The 13172-nt window shown below is 51.5% G+C and overlaps 1 protein-coding gene across 1 annotated transcript in view; it reads left to right on the plus strand.

Annotated features, from left to right (window-relative positions):
- The first annotated feature begins 4249 nt into the window (after positions 1-4249).
- The window catches only part of Syt2 (synaptotagmin 2), a 98103-nt gene continuing 89180 nt past the window's right edge, over positions 4250-13172 (plus strand). Inside the window, exon 1 of the mRNA XM_055598198.1 lies at positions 4250-4286. The gene's annotated coding sequence lies outside the window, so the exon portion shown is untranslated. The remainder of the gene's footprint in view (positions 4287-13172) is intronic.

The raw sequence follows: 13172 nt of genomic DNA on the forward strand, positions 1-13172 counted from the left end.
AAAAAAAAAAAAAAAAAAAAAAAAAAAAAAAAAAAAAAAAAAAAGATGCCTGCCTTTTATGATTGCTAAATTCGGAGCCATCTGTTCTTCACATTGCAGAAAGCTTACACCTCCCTCCACGAAGCATCTCTCTGTCTTAGCTGGCTCACCAAGGGTGTTCAGTACAGTGGGTGGGCAGAATAATTCAGAACCCTATCCTGTGCATTCAGAGGGGTGAATAAAAGCCACGGCTCATTCCAGATGTCTGGGGGGAAAAGCTCACCTTGGTGCTTGGACATGCAGCTTGGTTCTGAGGAACAGTTGTCTACTCCTGTGTTTTAGGATGCTGCTTGTTTTGAATCTGAGAAGGGAGGAAGATCATTTGTATTTTCAGACAAATTAGATGAGAGAAGACTTTGAAAGAGAGAGTCCTACAGTTTTCTCCACTCCCTGGAATCTGATACACTTACGATCATTATTTGCAACTTAATGAGTTTCTTCTAAAAGCTAGATACAGACCTGAAAACTTGAAGATGTTTCCTTTGTATGGCCATAAAGTTATGCAGGACTCCTGGGTCCTCCCCTGTTCTGCTATATTCAAGCGTTTTATCTTAGCTTGGTAGTAGTTTCCTATAAAATTTATCATTTTATGTGTATGAGAATTTTGTCTATATAAATGTCTGTGCCACTTGTGTGCCTGATACTCATGGAGGCCAGAAGAGGGCATTAGGTCCCCTAGAATGTGATTTATAGATGTTTGTGAGCCACCACGTGTGTCTTGGAACCAAATCTAAAGCCCTCTGCAAAAGCAGTGCATGCTCTCAACTGAGGAGCCCCCACTCCAGCCACAGTAGCAATGTTTTATTGTTTTGTTTGTTACACAATGAACAAAATTCTAGTCCACCCTGGGAGACTTGGCCTTTGCCACTTGTCAAACCAGGATTTATTGACTGTTTGATTGATTGAGACAGGGTCTCTCTAGCTTTGGCTGTCCTGGAACTGTTCTTGTAGGCCAGGCTGGCCTTAAACTCAGAGATATTCCTGACTCTGCCTCCCAACCTCTGGGATTTAGGGTGTGTGCCACTACCACCCAGCCAGAACTTTTATTTTTAATTAAAATCTAAAATAACATATGGATTGCATGGTGTCTCATTTTGTTTTATCCTTCCCCATTTGATAAGTTTATGTCTTCTGTACTTAAAGCATTTTTATGGAGATCTAAAAATTAAGCAGACTAGTATAAGCATATTACCTTAAATAAAATATAATTTAAAATACATTTAAGCTTGGCATGTCTACAGAATTGGAAGCTAGGCCAACCAGGACCACTGGAGACAGGCATTGCCTATGAGTTTGAAAAGCCCATGTATTCAATTGCCCTTGTCAAGCAGGTGCTTCCACATTGCTCCAGCCAGTGTTTGCAAGAATAATGCAAACCACTCAAGAAGAGTAAGGTGTGTGAGTGTGTGTGTGTGTGTGTGTGTGTGTGTGTGTGTGTGTGTGTGTAGAAGGGGGGGGGGATAGGGACTTCCATTTCCTGGCTCAGAGCTCGTATTCCTGAGTGTGCTGGGAGAAGGCAGGAACCAACCCTGGCCCTGCTGTAGAGGTGAAGGCCTGCTTTTGTCTTGTTTGCCACAACAGTAGACAACAGCAAGGCTTTGAAAAGCTGTGTTAGGTTAAAGACCCTACCTGAAAGAGGGGAGGAAGCCAAGTGTTGCAGGGTGTGAGTGGCTCAAGGAAGGACAAAAATGCAGGCTCTCAGCGGCAGGTAGGGGAGGAGAGCTGAAATTCCCTGCTGGCTTCTCTCCCTACTTAGGCAAAACCAGAACAGGAGGCCTCAGAGAAGCCATGGGAGAAAGCAGACCAGCAATGTGGCCAAGGGGCAGCAGAGATCCCTCTGCTCTCGTGTTTGACCCTCCCCATCTTCGTTGCTTCAGAATGGGACCGCATTTCTTCGATGGTGGTGTGATAGCACCCAGGGCTCATCTTTTTTAAAGCAGACAATTAAGAAGTGAAGTATCTAGTAATATGTTGGGTGTGAAGGGGGTAGATGCTGTTTCAATTCTTTCCTCTTCCAGGTCTGAAGCCTAGGGGCATAAGCAAGAGGGAAACCAAGGTGATTAGGTTTATAACCCAGGCATTCTTTTGTGTTTGGTTTGTTTTGTTTTTGAGACAGGGTTTCTTTCTTGGTGTAGCCTTGGCTGTCCTAGACTAGACTTATAGACTAGGGTGGCCTGGAGCAGAGATCTGCCTGCCTCTGTCGCTGCCTCCTGAGTGCTGGGGTTACAGCAGTACCCCCACACCTGGCTTAACTCAGACATTGTTGACCCTGGTGAGTAAAAAGAACGTCAGCGCTGTAGCCGGGGACACCACACTTCCCACTTAACCAAACCTCCTGAAGCTCCAACGCTCCCAAGAGTATCAGAAAGCAGGCGGGCTTCCGCTAACCTTAAGATGCCAGGTGTGCTGGAGAGGAGGTAGGTGCGGGGCTGACATGGGCCTCGGTTGGACCTTGCTGGACCCATAGAAGAGATCAAATGTGTAGTGTTTGTAGATACACATTATCCAAAAAGGGGTTAGGAGTGAAGGGGACAGGAGTCAGGCAAGTCCTCAAGCACAGTTAAAGCTAGGGTGCTGGGCAAGGGCACTCTGATGACACCAGTCCCAGCCAGTTTCCCAAAGATTCAAACTTGTTTCCTCACTTCCTCTGCGTCCTTCCTTCATGCTGTTCTGTGGAGGCCGCTGTGGAGCCACAGTGAGGAGCTGTCCTTGCTCCTGCTGATGAAACAAGCTGATTTGGGCTGGCCTTAGAAGTCTGACAGTGTTAGGAGTGTGATCTGACAGACCCCTCTGTTGCCTCTTCTCACCCAAAGCCCTGAATGGCCCCTGCTCTTTGCATTCCCTCATCTTCCACTCATCCCATCTCTCCTTTACTCAAAGAGCACACATACAAAGGACCGACCTCCTGCCTACTGTTCGGCATCCAGGAGGAAGGCAGAGGGTACTGTCTATTGTAAAAGTTGACTTCATGCTGGGAAGTGGTGGCCCAAGCCTTTAGGGAGCAGGGCAGGCAGATCTCTGTGAATTCAAGGCTAGCCTTGACTACAGAGTGAGTTCCAGGACAACCAAGTCTACACTGAAAAACCCTGTCTCAAAAAACAAACAATAAGATAAAAAGTTGACTTCAAAACAGTTGAAGTGGGGTCCTGCAAGGTGGTTCGGGGGGCTGCTAACCCTGACCCCCAGAGCTGGATCCCAGGGCTCACATGGAAGGAAGCAATAACTCCTGGCCTCTGACTTCAGTGTGTGTGTGACACAAAATAAATAAACAACAAATGTAATTTTAAAAATGTTTAAAGTAGCTTGTGCAGCAAGGACTCCTCCCGGTGCGCGCCATCTCTGGGTAGGTATGTCGTGCTGCCATCCTTTCTCCCCAGGCGCTATGGCACAGGAAGCTGCTGTTGGCTCAAGGCCTCGATCTGTTTCTCCATCAGCAACCAGCCGGTTATCTCCACCTTCACACCAACACCTTACACTTTTAGAAAACAAATGCGTGAAAAACCCCTCCTTGTCTTCCTGTCTCTCCCCTCCTAAGGTACATTTCAGCCCTCATACGCTTTTACAGCCCCCACCCCTCTTCCAGGGACTTTCTTCTTCGTTTGTCTTTGATGCTCAGAATCCCCACCATTCCCAGGGACCACTGCAGGTGGAGGTGATGAAGGGGAAGGGAGGGGAAAGGCTTCCAGGGATCCCAAAATGGCTATGGGCTCTCTTGCGCCCAACTACTCAGCTCTGGGCAGCAACGAGCGGTTGCTGAGGTCAGGTGGAAGAAAGCTCTTGGAAGCCAAGCTTCCTGGGGTGGGAGGGACCGAGCCCCGTTCCCTGCCTTGCTCCTTCTGTCCCGGGAGCGGCCTCCCTGACCTTGACGGGGGTCGAGGAGGGGCGCAGCGCCCAGCGAGCTGCGCACCGCGGACAGTCCCGCAGGCAGGCCCGCCCCGCACCTCCCGGCGCGCGCCCGCCCTCCCGCGCCGCCCGCCGGGTCTCCTCCCATCACTGCAGCGCTGGCCGCGCTCGCGCTCGCCCATCGATCAGCCCCTCCCTCCGCCGGGGCGCAGACTGCTAAGCTCAGCAAGTCTTGCGGCAGAGGCACTTCGGAGCGGAGTTGGGCCCGGGGCGGAGCGGGGACTCCGCGCCCCCAGGGAACGCCTGCCGCCGCTGGACCGTCGCCAGCGCCGCATCTCTGCAGCCGGTGGCCGCCTCCCGTCGGGGACCGCAGACCTTTCCTGCCGCGTCGGGGTCGCCCTCGGGTGAGTCTTTATTCCCTCCAAAGTTTCTCCATCGCGGCTTCTGAGTCCACACCTGGCTCCTGGGAGTGGGTGGGGTCGCGGAAGTTTGGGACCAAGGGGACCGTGCGCCTGCACCATCCTTTGCGGGGAGTTTGCCCCGCCGCGGGCTTGGGGGAGCCTGAGCCCGGGGCGAGGAGGCTCCTCTGCGGGTTCGCTCGGGGAGCTGCAGGGCGGGGGGGTCGAGAGTCCCCTGCCCCCTCCCGCTCTGTCCCTGGACGCCCCCTCTCGCGCCCCTCGCCCACTCCACCCCCCGCCCCCGCCTATTTGCGCCGTCTCCTTTGCCCCCCCGCCCCCCGTCAAGCTTCTGAGATCTGCGGCACCGCCGTCGTGGGAGAGGGGCAGGGCGCGCGTGCAAGGCTGGGGGTCCAGACTAGAAGAACTCTGGAGGTGAGGGTCCAGGGGAGCAGTCTGGGACGCGACGGGGCCGGGGGGGGGGGGGGCGGATGGAGATGTCCCTTCAAATCTCATGACTCAGCACCACCCAGGACGGCTTGTCCTCCGGGCCTGGTCCTCGGGGCCAAACAAACCCATTCCTCTTTCTGGACGCTTCCATTTGCGTTTCCTACTTGCCCCTCCCACCATCACGAATTTTCTTTTCTAACTTAGAGAGAGGCCTCATCTTTCCCCATTCTTCCCAATAGCCCTGGTGTCTTGCTTTTTTTCCCCTGCTCTCTCACATTCCACAGGTGCCTCTAGCGGCACGGGGTCTCCCCTTTGCAGAACCCCCACTCCCGAGGTGCTGGTGGAGGTCTCTTTCCTTGGCAGGCAGCGGAAGCAGCCAGCGAAGAAGCCAGCACAAGGGCAGAGCAGGAGCACACAGCAGGACCACTGCAGTGTGGAGAGAGCAGAGGGAGGGAGAGGGTGGAAACGGGGTGGGCAGAGGAGAAAACCCTTAGGTTTAGGGGTTTAGGGGGCACTTGAAAGAAGACTGGGGTCAGACTGGAGGAGCCTCGTTGCTGTGTGCAGGAGGCTGTGTCTCCAACGTAATAGATTGTCCTCGGTCCAATCTCTAGCTCACAGAGACCTGAGCACTTCATCACTCGGGTGCCGGGTGCCGAGGAGGAGCAGAACCAGGGGCCCTTAATCCTCCCGGCTATCCTCCATCCTACCCCCGGCCCCAGTTGAAGAATGGAGAGGTGGACATGTTTGACACTCTCAGGCGGAACCAGAGGGCAGGGCCACGGCGGCTGATGCAATGGGATGTGCTTGGCGTCCGGCTGGCCAGCAGTGGCCGGGCAGATGCTGCAAGCTTCAGCTTGGGCCAGGGGCCCACACGAGGCACGTGAAGCACCCTGTGGCTTGGCCTGGGGGTCCGGCCTCAGCCATTCTACCCATGCTCCTGGAGAATGGCTGGAAACGCCATCAGAACGGGCTCTCTCCTCAGCTGCCTCTGCCCTGTTCTGCTCTTGGCCTCGTCCTCTAGGACTCCCTCTGGATTGGAGCTTTTTTCTTAGGATCACAGGAGTTTAATCTTCACCCTTTACCCTCTGGCCTATGGAGTCACCAGGAGCCTAGAACTGTGGAGGGGGAGGACACAGAGGTAGGTGTCAAGTTGCCCTCTGGAGGAGCAGGGGCCAGCCCTTGTGAGTCAGCCTTGTTCAGTACTCCACCAGCTTTCCCCAAACAGCTTGGGATCCTTTTTTGGGGTTATGCAAACACATTTCTTTCTGCTTTGGAGGCTGGCGTTCACACAAGATCAGGGGAAGGGAGAGGCTCTGGCATCTGTGGGTTGCCAGTTCCCTGCAGGAGTCTGACTGGCCTCACCTGTGAGGAACATTGGTTTTATCCTGGTCACAGAGTGCATTTCCAGAGCTGGGCAGGAGCTCTTGACCACAATGCAGTTGCAGCTCATTTTAGCTGTTCACCTTTAGGCTGTTTCCAGGTAGATCTGGGCGGAGGCAGGATGGCTGGAGAAGTCTCTTTCCCGCTAGGCTACCAGAGTCCTCCTGGCTCTGGGCACATCTGACCTTGAGTGGCTTCTGCTCTCTCCTTGTCCTACCCTGACTGAGTCCTCCTCCTCCTCTCTGCTGAATCTGTGCAGCCCTCACAGGGGAGGGTGGTTAGATGGGCAGTGAGTGTGTGAAGCAGGCACACAGGAAGGCAGTGAGGAGATGCCTGGGGCTGAGGCACACTCAGGGATGACAGAAGGCTGAGCTGAGTAGAACGCCGCTTCCTTTGGCTTCGGGTTTGGTTAAGTAGACTTTTCTGGTCTGGACAGGCTCTAGCTATAGCTAAATTTACTCGTCTTGAGCCAGATAACACAGATGTGTGACTAAGGTAGAAGGATATTGTTTAGGGACTGGAGTGATCAGCCAGAGGAAGCAAGGAGGGATTTGATACAGCTGGTGGTTAGGACAGGAAGTGCAATGAGGAATGACGGAAAGCCAGGTGGACTTGGGTTCTAATCCCCGGGGCCAGTGTGATGGTTGGTCCTGATGGTCCGCTGGGCTGCATTACCAGATGCCAGGACATCAAGGACGTGCACCTTTGAGTGCTATCTGTGAAGGATTTTCCAAGAAGATGGACTGAAGGGACAGCCCGGCCTTGGATGTGAGGGCACCATTCTATGGAGTAGGCTCCTGACCTGAATTAAAAGCAAAAAGGGAGAAGCCACCGGAGCTTCCCCGCCCCCTCTGCTTCCTGATCTGCCTCTGCGTATGTTCTCACAGCTCCATGCTACTTCTATCCCCGTGCCTTCCTCAGCCCCTGAACTTAGAGCCAAAACCCAAGCAACCAAGCAACCAAGCCAACTAACCAAAGTCAAAAAACCTCTTTCCTTGTTTTTTCTTCTCAGGTATTTGGTTACAGCTAACACACTCATTCATGGTGAAGTGTATTATTCACGCCTGCAACAAGCACTTCATTAGCACGTGGTCCCCCCCCCCCCCAGTGCCACTGCTCCAGGCGCTGTATAGTAACGAACACAGCAGACAACAGTCTAACCTTTATTTATTTGTTTGTTTGTTCATTTATTTATTTATTTATTTATTTTTCGGGTAAGGGTCCGGTGTAACCAAGGATGATCGTGATCAATCCTTCTGCTTCCGCTTTGACCTGAGTGCTGGGTTTCCAGTCGTGTGCTGCGGCCCCTGGTTTATACAGCGCTAGGGAACACGCTAGGGTGCAGGCCACCACTCCCTGTTGCTGTGGGTGCTGCCTTCCCATGGGCCTTAGTGAGTTCTTTGGCCACATTGATTATCAGTTTCCAAAATCATTCATTATTACCTCCGGCTTTGTTGTTGTTGGTTTGAAACAGGATTTTGTTATATAGAACAGGCTGGCCTTGAACTTACTATAGAGCTCATGCTGGTCTCCAGCTCATGGTCCTCCTGCCTCAGCCTCCTCAGTGCTGGAATTATACATGCCACCACTTTTTTGTTTGTTTGTTTTTGTCTTTTGAGACAGGGTTTCTCTACGTAGCTCTTGCTGTCCTGGAACTCACTGTGTAGTCAGGCCCGCCCTTAACTCGAAGGTCTGCCTGCCTCTGCTTCTCTAGTGCTGGGATTGTTAGTTAGTTAACAGCACCCTCTGACAGTCTGTTGTGTGCCATGCTAGGTGATGAGCATTGAGATGGAATGAAACACACCCAGCCCCCACGCTGGTGAACACTGACTGCCAAACAAGTGAAGAAGTAGTTACAAAGAACTCCTGGACACTGTGTCGAATATCATTTGAGAAAGCCTGTGAACAGTGCCTTGAGCAGTCAGACGCTTTAATACTTGCAGGGTGTAGTGTGTAAATACTGCTAATACACAGTAGTCCACGGCTCCCTGGGCTGACACCGTCTGACACACCCCGGGTGAGCATCCACACATACAACTGGTTGGTTATTCACCATCTGCTCTGCCGGAAGCCAGGCCAGGAAACAGAGCTTCAGCCCTGGCCTCCCTTGGCCTCCAGGAGGCCTGTAACAAATGACATAGTTTAAGTGGAGAAATGCCGGATGAGGTTCCCCTCAGAGGCAGGGTAGTGACTATAGACTGATTGCCTGGGCACCTCCTGCTTCTGCACATGCTCTGACTTTGGGCAAATTGTTAATCAAATTCATATTATCAATATCAATCAAATTCAGCCATCCTGGGTGTAGAAGGGAGCTAAGCTGTCTGTCCCCAGTATCGGGTGTTTGGGGAAGGATTAAGGTGTTCCTGGATGGGCTGGAACAGCCTGGATGAGAGCTGGGTGAGTCTTATTTAACCATGTCTGTCCTGTCCTTGTCCTGTACTCATTCCAGTACCTCATCCCTCATCAACTTCCAGACTGTTCTGCTTGATGCCCAATAAGCCATTTCTTTCCAGAGCTTAATTTCTGGGAAGGACCTGTCCCAGCCATACTTCATTTCCATCTCTGGAACAGGCAGTTCGAAGCGGTCACTGGGGTGATGGGTGACTATCTCCCAGCCCGGGGAACCAGGACCTGAATCTGGACCGTGGGGAGCATTTGGCTGCCAGCCCCAGGAGTAAACTCCAGGCAGGTCCCCAGATGCATAGCAAGCAAGAGCTGCTGTGGACGCTTCCTCCCTGGGCGGTCTCAGTGCCCTGCTGCTGCTGAGGTCCTGTATTCTGGGTGCCCTTCCAGCCCTTGCCATGCAGGAAGGCAGGGTTGTATCCTGTATGTGGTCTCTAAGTAGGCCCAGATATTTGTTGGCCATGGGACCTCAAGTTGTAGAAAAAGTAGTTATAAGAGAAGGCAGAGCCTGTGTGGCTCATGTGTAGGTGGTGGCGGAACTCAGCCCCGCCCATCTCTTGGTTTCTCTGGGATAGCAGTTCAGAAAGGGCTTGCATGACTCCTGCCCCTCCAACTTGGAGCAGCTGTCACTGGCCCTGTTGTACAATAAAGAAACAGGGCTCTTTCTCTTCTACTTTTGGTTGTTTTGTTTGGTTTTTTTTGAGACAGGGTTTCTCTGTTATAGCCCTGGCTGTCCTGGTACTCACTGTGTAGACCAGGCTGGCCTTGAACTCACAGAGATCTGCCTGCTTTTGCCTCTGGAGTGCTGAGATTAAAGGCATGCTCCACTTCTGTCTGGCTCCCTCTACTTTCTGTCTGGAGGGACTAAGCAACTCCCTGGAAGACAGAGGAGTGGAAAGATCCCAGAACACCTGGGGACCCACAGCACACAGGTGGAGCATTCGTCATAGCCAGTGTGAGGTGGTTGTGCTTCCAGAGCCCGGGTTGGCTGCATGCCTGCTGAGCCTGCTTCTTCATCTCTACTCCCAACCCAGACCTCAAGGGCCCAAGCACTCAGCACCGGGAAGTCTGGGCCTCTTGGAGTCAGGGAAGCTCCTTATAGCACTTGCAAGGCAGGCGCCTCTGAGCGGGGCAGGGAGACCTCGGCACGGAGAACCCTGTCTGGCCAGCCTATAATTGGGCTGATGTGCTGGCTCTGGATTGGCAGTTAGGGAATACTACAATTAGAGGTGGAGTTTTCCCTTTACCACCCCCTGCCTCTTAATAGTGAGCGCAGGTGGTTGTGCAGGCACCAGGGAGATGGGAAACAGAAGTGAAGGAAAGGGTGGGGATTTACTCTGAGGAGTGGGTGGGCTTTGGAAGGAGAAGCTTGACCCTTTCCGTACTCCCATACTTGGGCTAGCGGAGGGTGATCTGGTGGTGAGGCAGAGTTGGGGCGGGAGGCCTTTGGTGTGCTGCATTGTAATCAGTTGAGGCAGAGCCACTCAGACGGGGACACATGTGCACATGCTGAGATAGGATGTCACTGTGTAGCCCAGGCTGGCCTTAAACGGATGTTCCTCCTACCTCAGCCTCTTCAGCTGTGTGTACACACATATACACACATCATACATACATACATACATACACACACACACACACACACACACACACACACATATATATATATATATATATATATTTTTTTTTTTTTTTTGCTGGGTTTGGTGTTGCACTCCTTTAATTTCAGGACTTTGGAGGTGGAAGCATGTGGATCGCTGTGAGCTTGAAGTCAGTCTGGTCTATATAATGAGTTCTAGGCAAGCCTGGCTACATAGTGAGACCCTATTTGAAAAATGTCTATTTTGAACTGACACAGTAGTTGTGCGTATTTGTGGGCTGGCGTGGAGTTAAGACTCCACAGCCTACAATGTGTGATGCTCAGGTCAAGGTCCTGGCACCTCACCTGCCTCAGACTTTATTATTTGTTTGGGATTTTGTTGTTGTCCACGTTACCTGGGTCCTCCAGACAGCACCTGCTCCCTAAGGGCTAGAAAATTTAAGAAAAATAGCTTTCCATTATCATTGACTCTGGCCCTCCGAACTACTGGTCCAGATGTGCTGGGCCTCTGCTTTCTGCTTTGAAAAGTAACTGGGACATTTTAATGCATTTATGGAAAAGAAGTTCTTTGTCATATGCGGCCTTACCATCTCATGCCCCACCTAACTTCCTGGAGCAGAAAGGAGCTTTGGAGGCAGCTGCAGGGCCCCTGAAGAGGGCTCCTGACAAGGGTCGTCCATGTCTAAGCAGTCCTCACTCATTCTCCTGTGTGTCTTTCGGGGAAAGCATGTTTTAAAAACACACATCCTTTATCTTTGTCTTCTTCAGGCCTCGCTTCCCAAGTTCACAGTCAACCATGGATCTCTTTGTGCCACACAGCTGGAACAGTCAGGCCTAGTGAGGGATCTAAGATCAGGTAGTAGGAGGGATGCAGACCTGAAGGACAAGAGAGCCATCACCAGGTCACAGCTCAGGCATGGAGGGAGGCTGTGTGAAAACCTATCAAGACTGAAATCCAGCCGCATCAGGGGAGCCAAGAGAAGTTAGAGGTAAACCTCAAGGGCAGGGGCTGGGAATTGTGTGAACAGGCAGTGTGGAGTTAATTGGTGGGAGGGCTCCCTCGAGTAGAAAAAGCATCACTTTAATAAGGCCGCCCTGGTTCCAAATCAATCCTGGCATTGCAGGAGGCGAAGGGGGAAACACAGCCACGAAATTGGATTAGCTCTTTGATGCTGGGAACTGTGCTGGCTGTGGTGAGAGGCAGAGGAAGGAGGACTGAACCTGTTCTAGAGGTCTGAGGCTGTCAGAGATACCTGGCTCCCATCCCATCTAGTCTTCTGCTGGTGGAGGGACGGCAGTGTGTGTGGGGGGAGCTGGGGGGGAACCAAAGCTTTAGCTACTTCAAGGCTGGGATTTCCCTGGAGTGGGTGTGAGCTTCCAAGCTCCTCAGGGGTGAGGTGATGGGGAAGGGAGAAGATGCTTGCTCCCTACCCCAGCCGTGCCCCACAGCTGCACATTCGGAGGATCCAGTACAAAGGGAACACATATGTGGCTAGGAGTTGGGTTTGTGGGGGTTGGGGAGGATGGGTTGCTTTAAACCAGGACGCACAGGACTGCCTCTGTGTCCACCAGCAAATTAAACTTCCAAAGCCTCAGAGGACTCCTTAGAGAATAGAGCTAGTGACCCGAGGGCCGCTGTCCCCAGGACAAATACAAAAAGTGCCCCGTGACAGCAGTTCCCAAAGCATGCCCCCTGGGGGAGCTCCCAAGGTTTCTTAAGGTCAGGGCAGTTACAGCAAGAGCAGGCAAGTGCTCAGCACGTTCCCAGGAGTCAGCTTTTGATGCTAAAGCAGTGGCAGATGAAGGTACCGACACTTCATGTGAGTCAAGGCCGCAGCACCAAACTGTCCTGGTCAGCATATTCCCGTGACATGCTAAACAAACGATCACAGCAGGTCTTCGGTGAAGCAGTCAAAGGCTGACTTTACCGAGCCCGGCCGCTGAGGTGAATCCACATCTTCTAAAATATTTCCTAAAATGAGGTGGGTAGAAAGCACTTCTGCTGTCCATGGCAATGGGCCCAGAAGCCCAAGCGCCTGAGCATCTGCCTGAGTTACAAGCTGAACTAACCACTTCTTTCAGGAAACGGTGTTTTTACTTGAGAAAATGATGACAAGTACAGTCATTCAGAGTGAGTGCTAAGCAGATATTTGTGCAAAATCAACAACTAACCGACTGTATCAAGTCTGTTGTTTCATGAAAACATCCAGCAAGTGTCTGTCACCCATGGTGAAAATCAAGCCTTCAAATAAAAGTTAGAATTTTGGAAAACTTATCTATTGTCATGAAAAAGACCCTCCGGGTCAGATCAGTGGGGATTTTACAGATGACTAGTTAATGTTACTGAACTTTGTCAGTAGTTAGAACAGCTACACAACCGAGCAAGCTGCTGTCTTCAGTGATCAATATGAAGCCCTAGGTTCTAGAGTCTAGAACCATCCTTAACCTCCCATCGAGTGCAAAGTTGCAGATTCCGTATTGCAGTGACCCTAGAAGCCACCACGGGGTAAATTTTGATGTCATATCAAAGAATGTCCATAGTGATTCAACAGACTTAGGTGTTGGTGCACACCCACAGTCCCGCACTTGGGAGGCAGAGGCAGGAAGATCAGGAGTTCAGGACTAGCCTGGACTACATGTAACCCTATCAAAATAGGACTGGCAGAAGGGTTCTGTGCACAAAGGTACTTATCACCAAGCTTGATGACTAGAGTTTGAGCTCTGGGACTCCCATGGTGGAAGGAGAGACCCAACCTTTGAAAGCTCTGCTTTGTCCTCCCTGTGTGCACTGGCCATGATACATTCCCCTGACAACAAATAGAAGTAAAATAAACATTCTGTGAGTTTGGGCTTTTCTTTTCTCACTGTGAGAGACTGAACACTATCTGGGATGGGAGATTCCAGTTCCTTCCAGTAAACCAGGCATTGAGAAAACCTGGACATACTTCTTTTCTTTTGTTTTCTTTTGTTTTCTTTTGTTTTCTTTTCTTTCCTTTCCTTTCCTTTCCTTTCCTTTCCTTTCCTTTCCTTTCCTTTCCTTTCCTTTCCTTTCCTTTCCTTTC

This window comes from Psammomys obesus, unplaced genomic scaffold (assembly GCF_907164565.1).
Source record: "Psammomys obesus unplaced genomic scaffold, mPsaObe1.curated_primary_1811, whole genome shotgun sequence".
Lineage (NCBI taxonomy): Eukaryota > Metazoa > Chordata > Mammalia > Rodentia > Muridae > Psammomys > Psammomys obesus.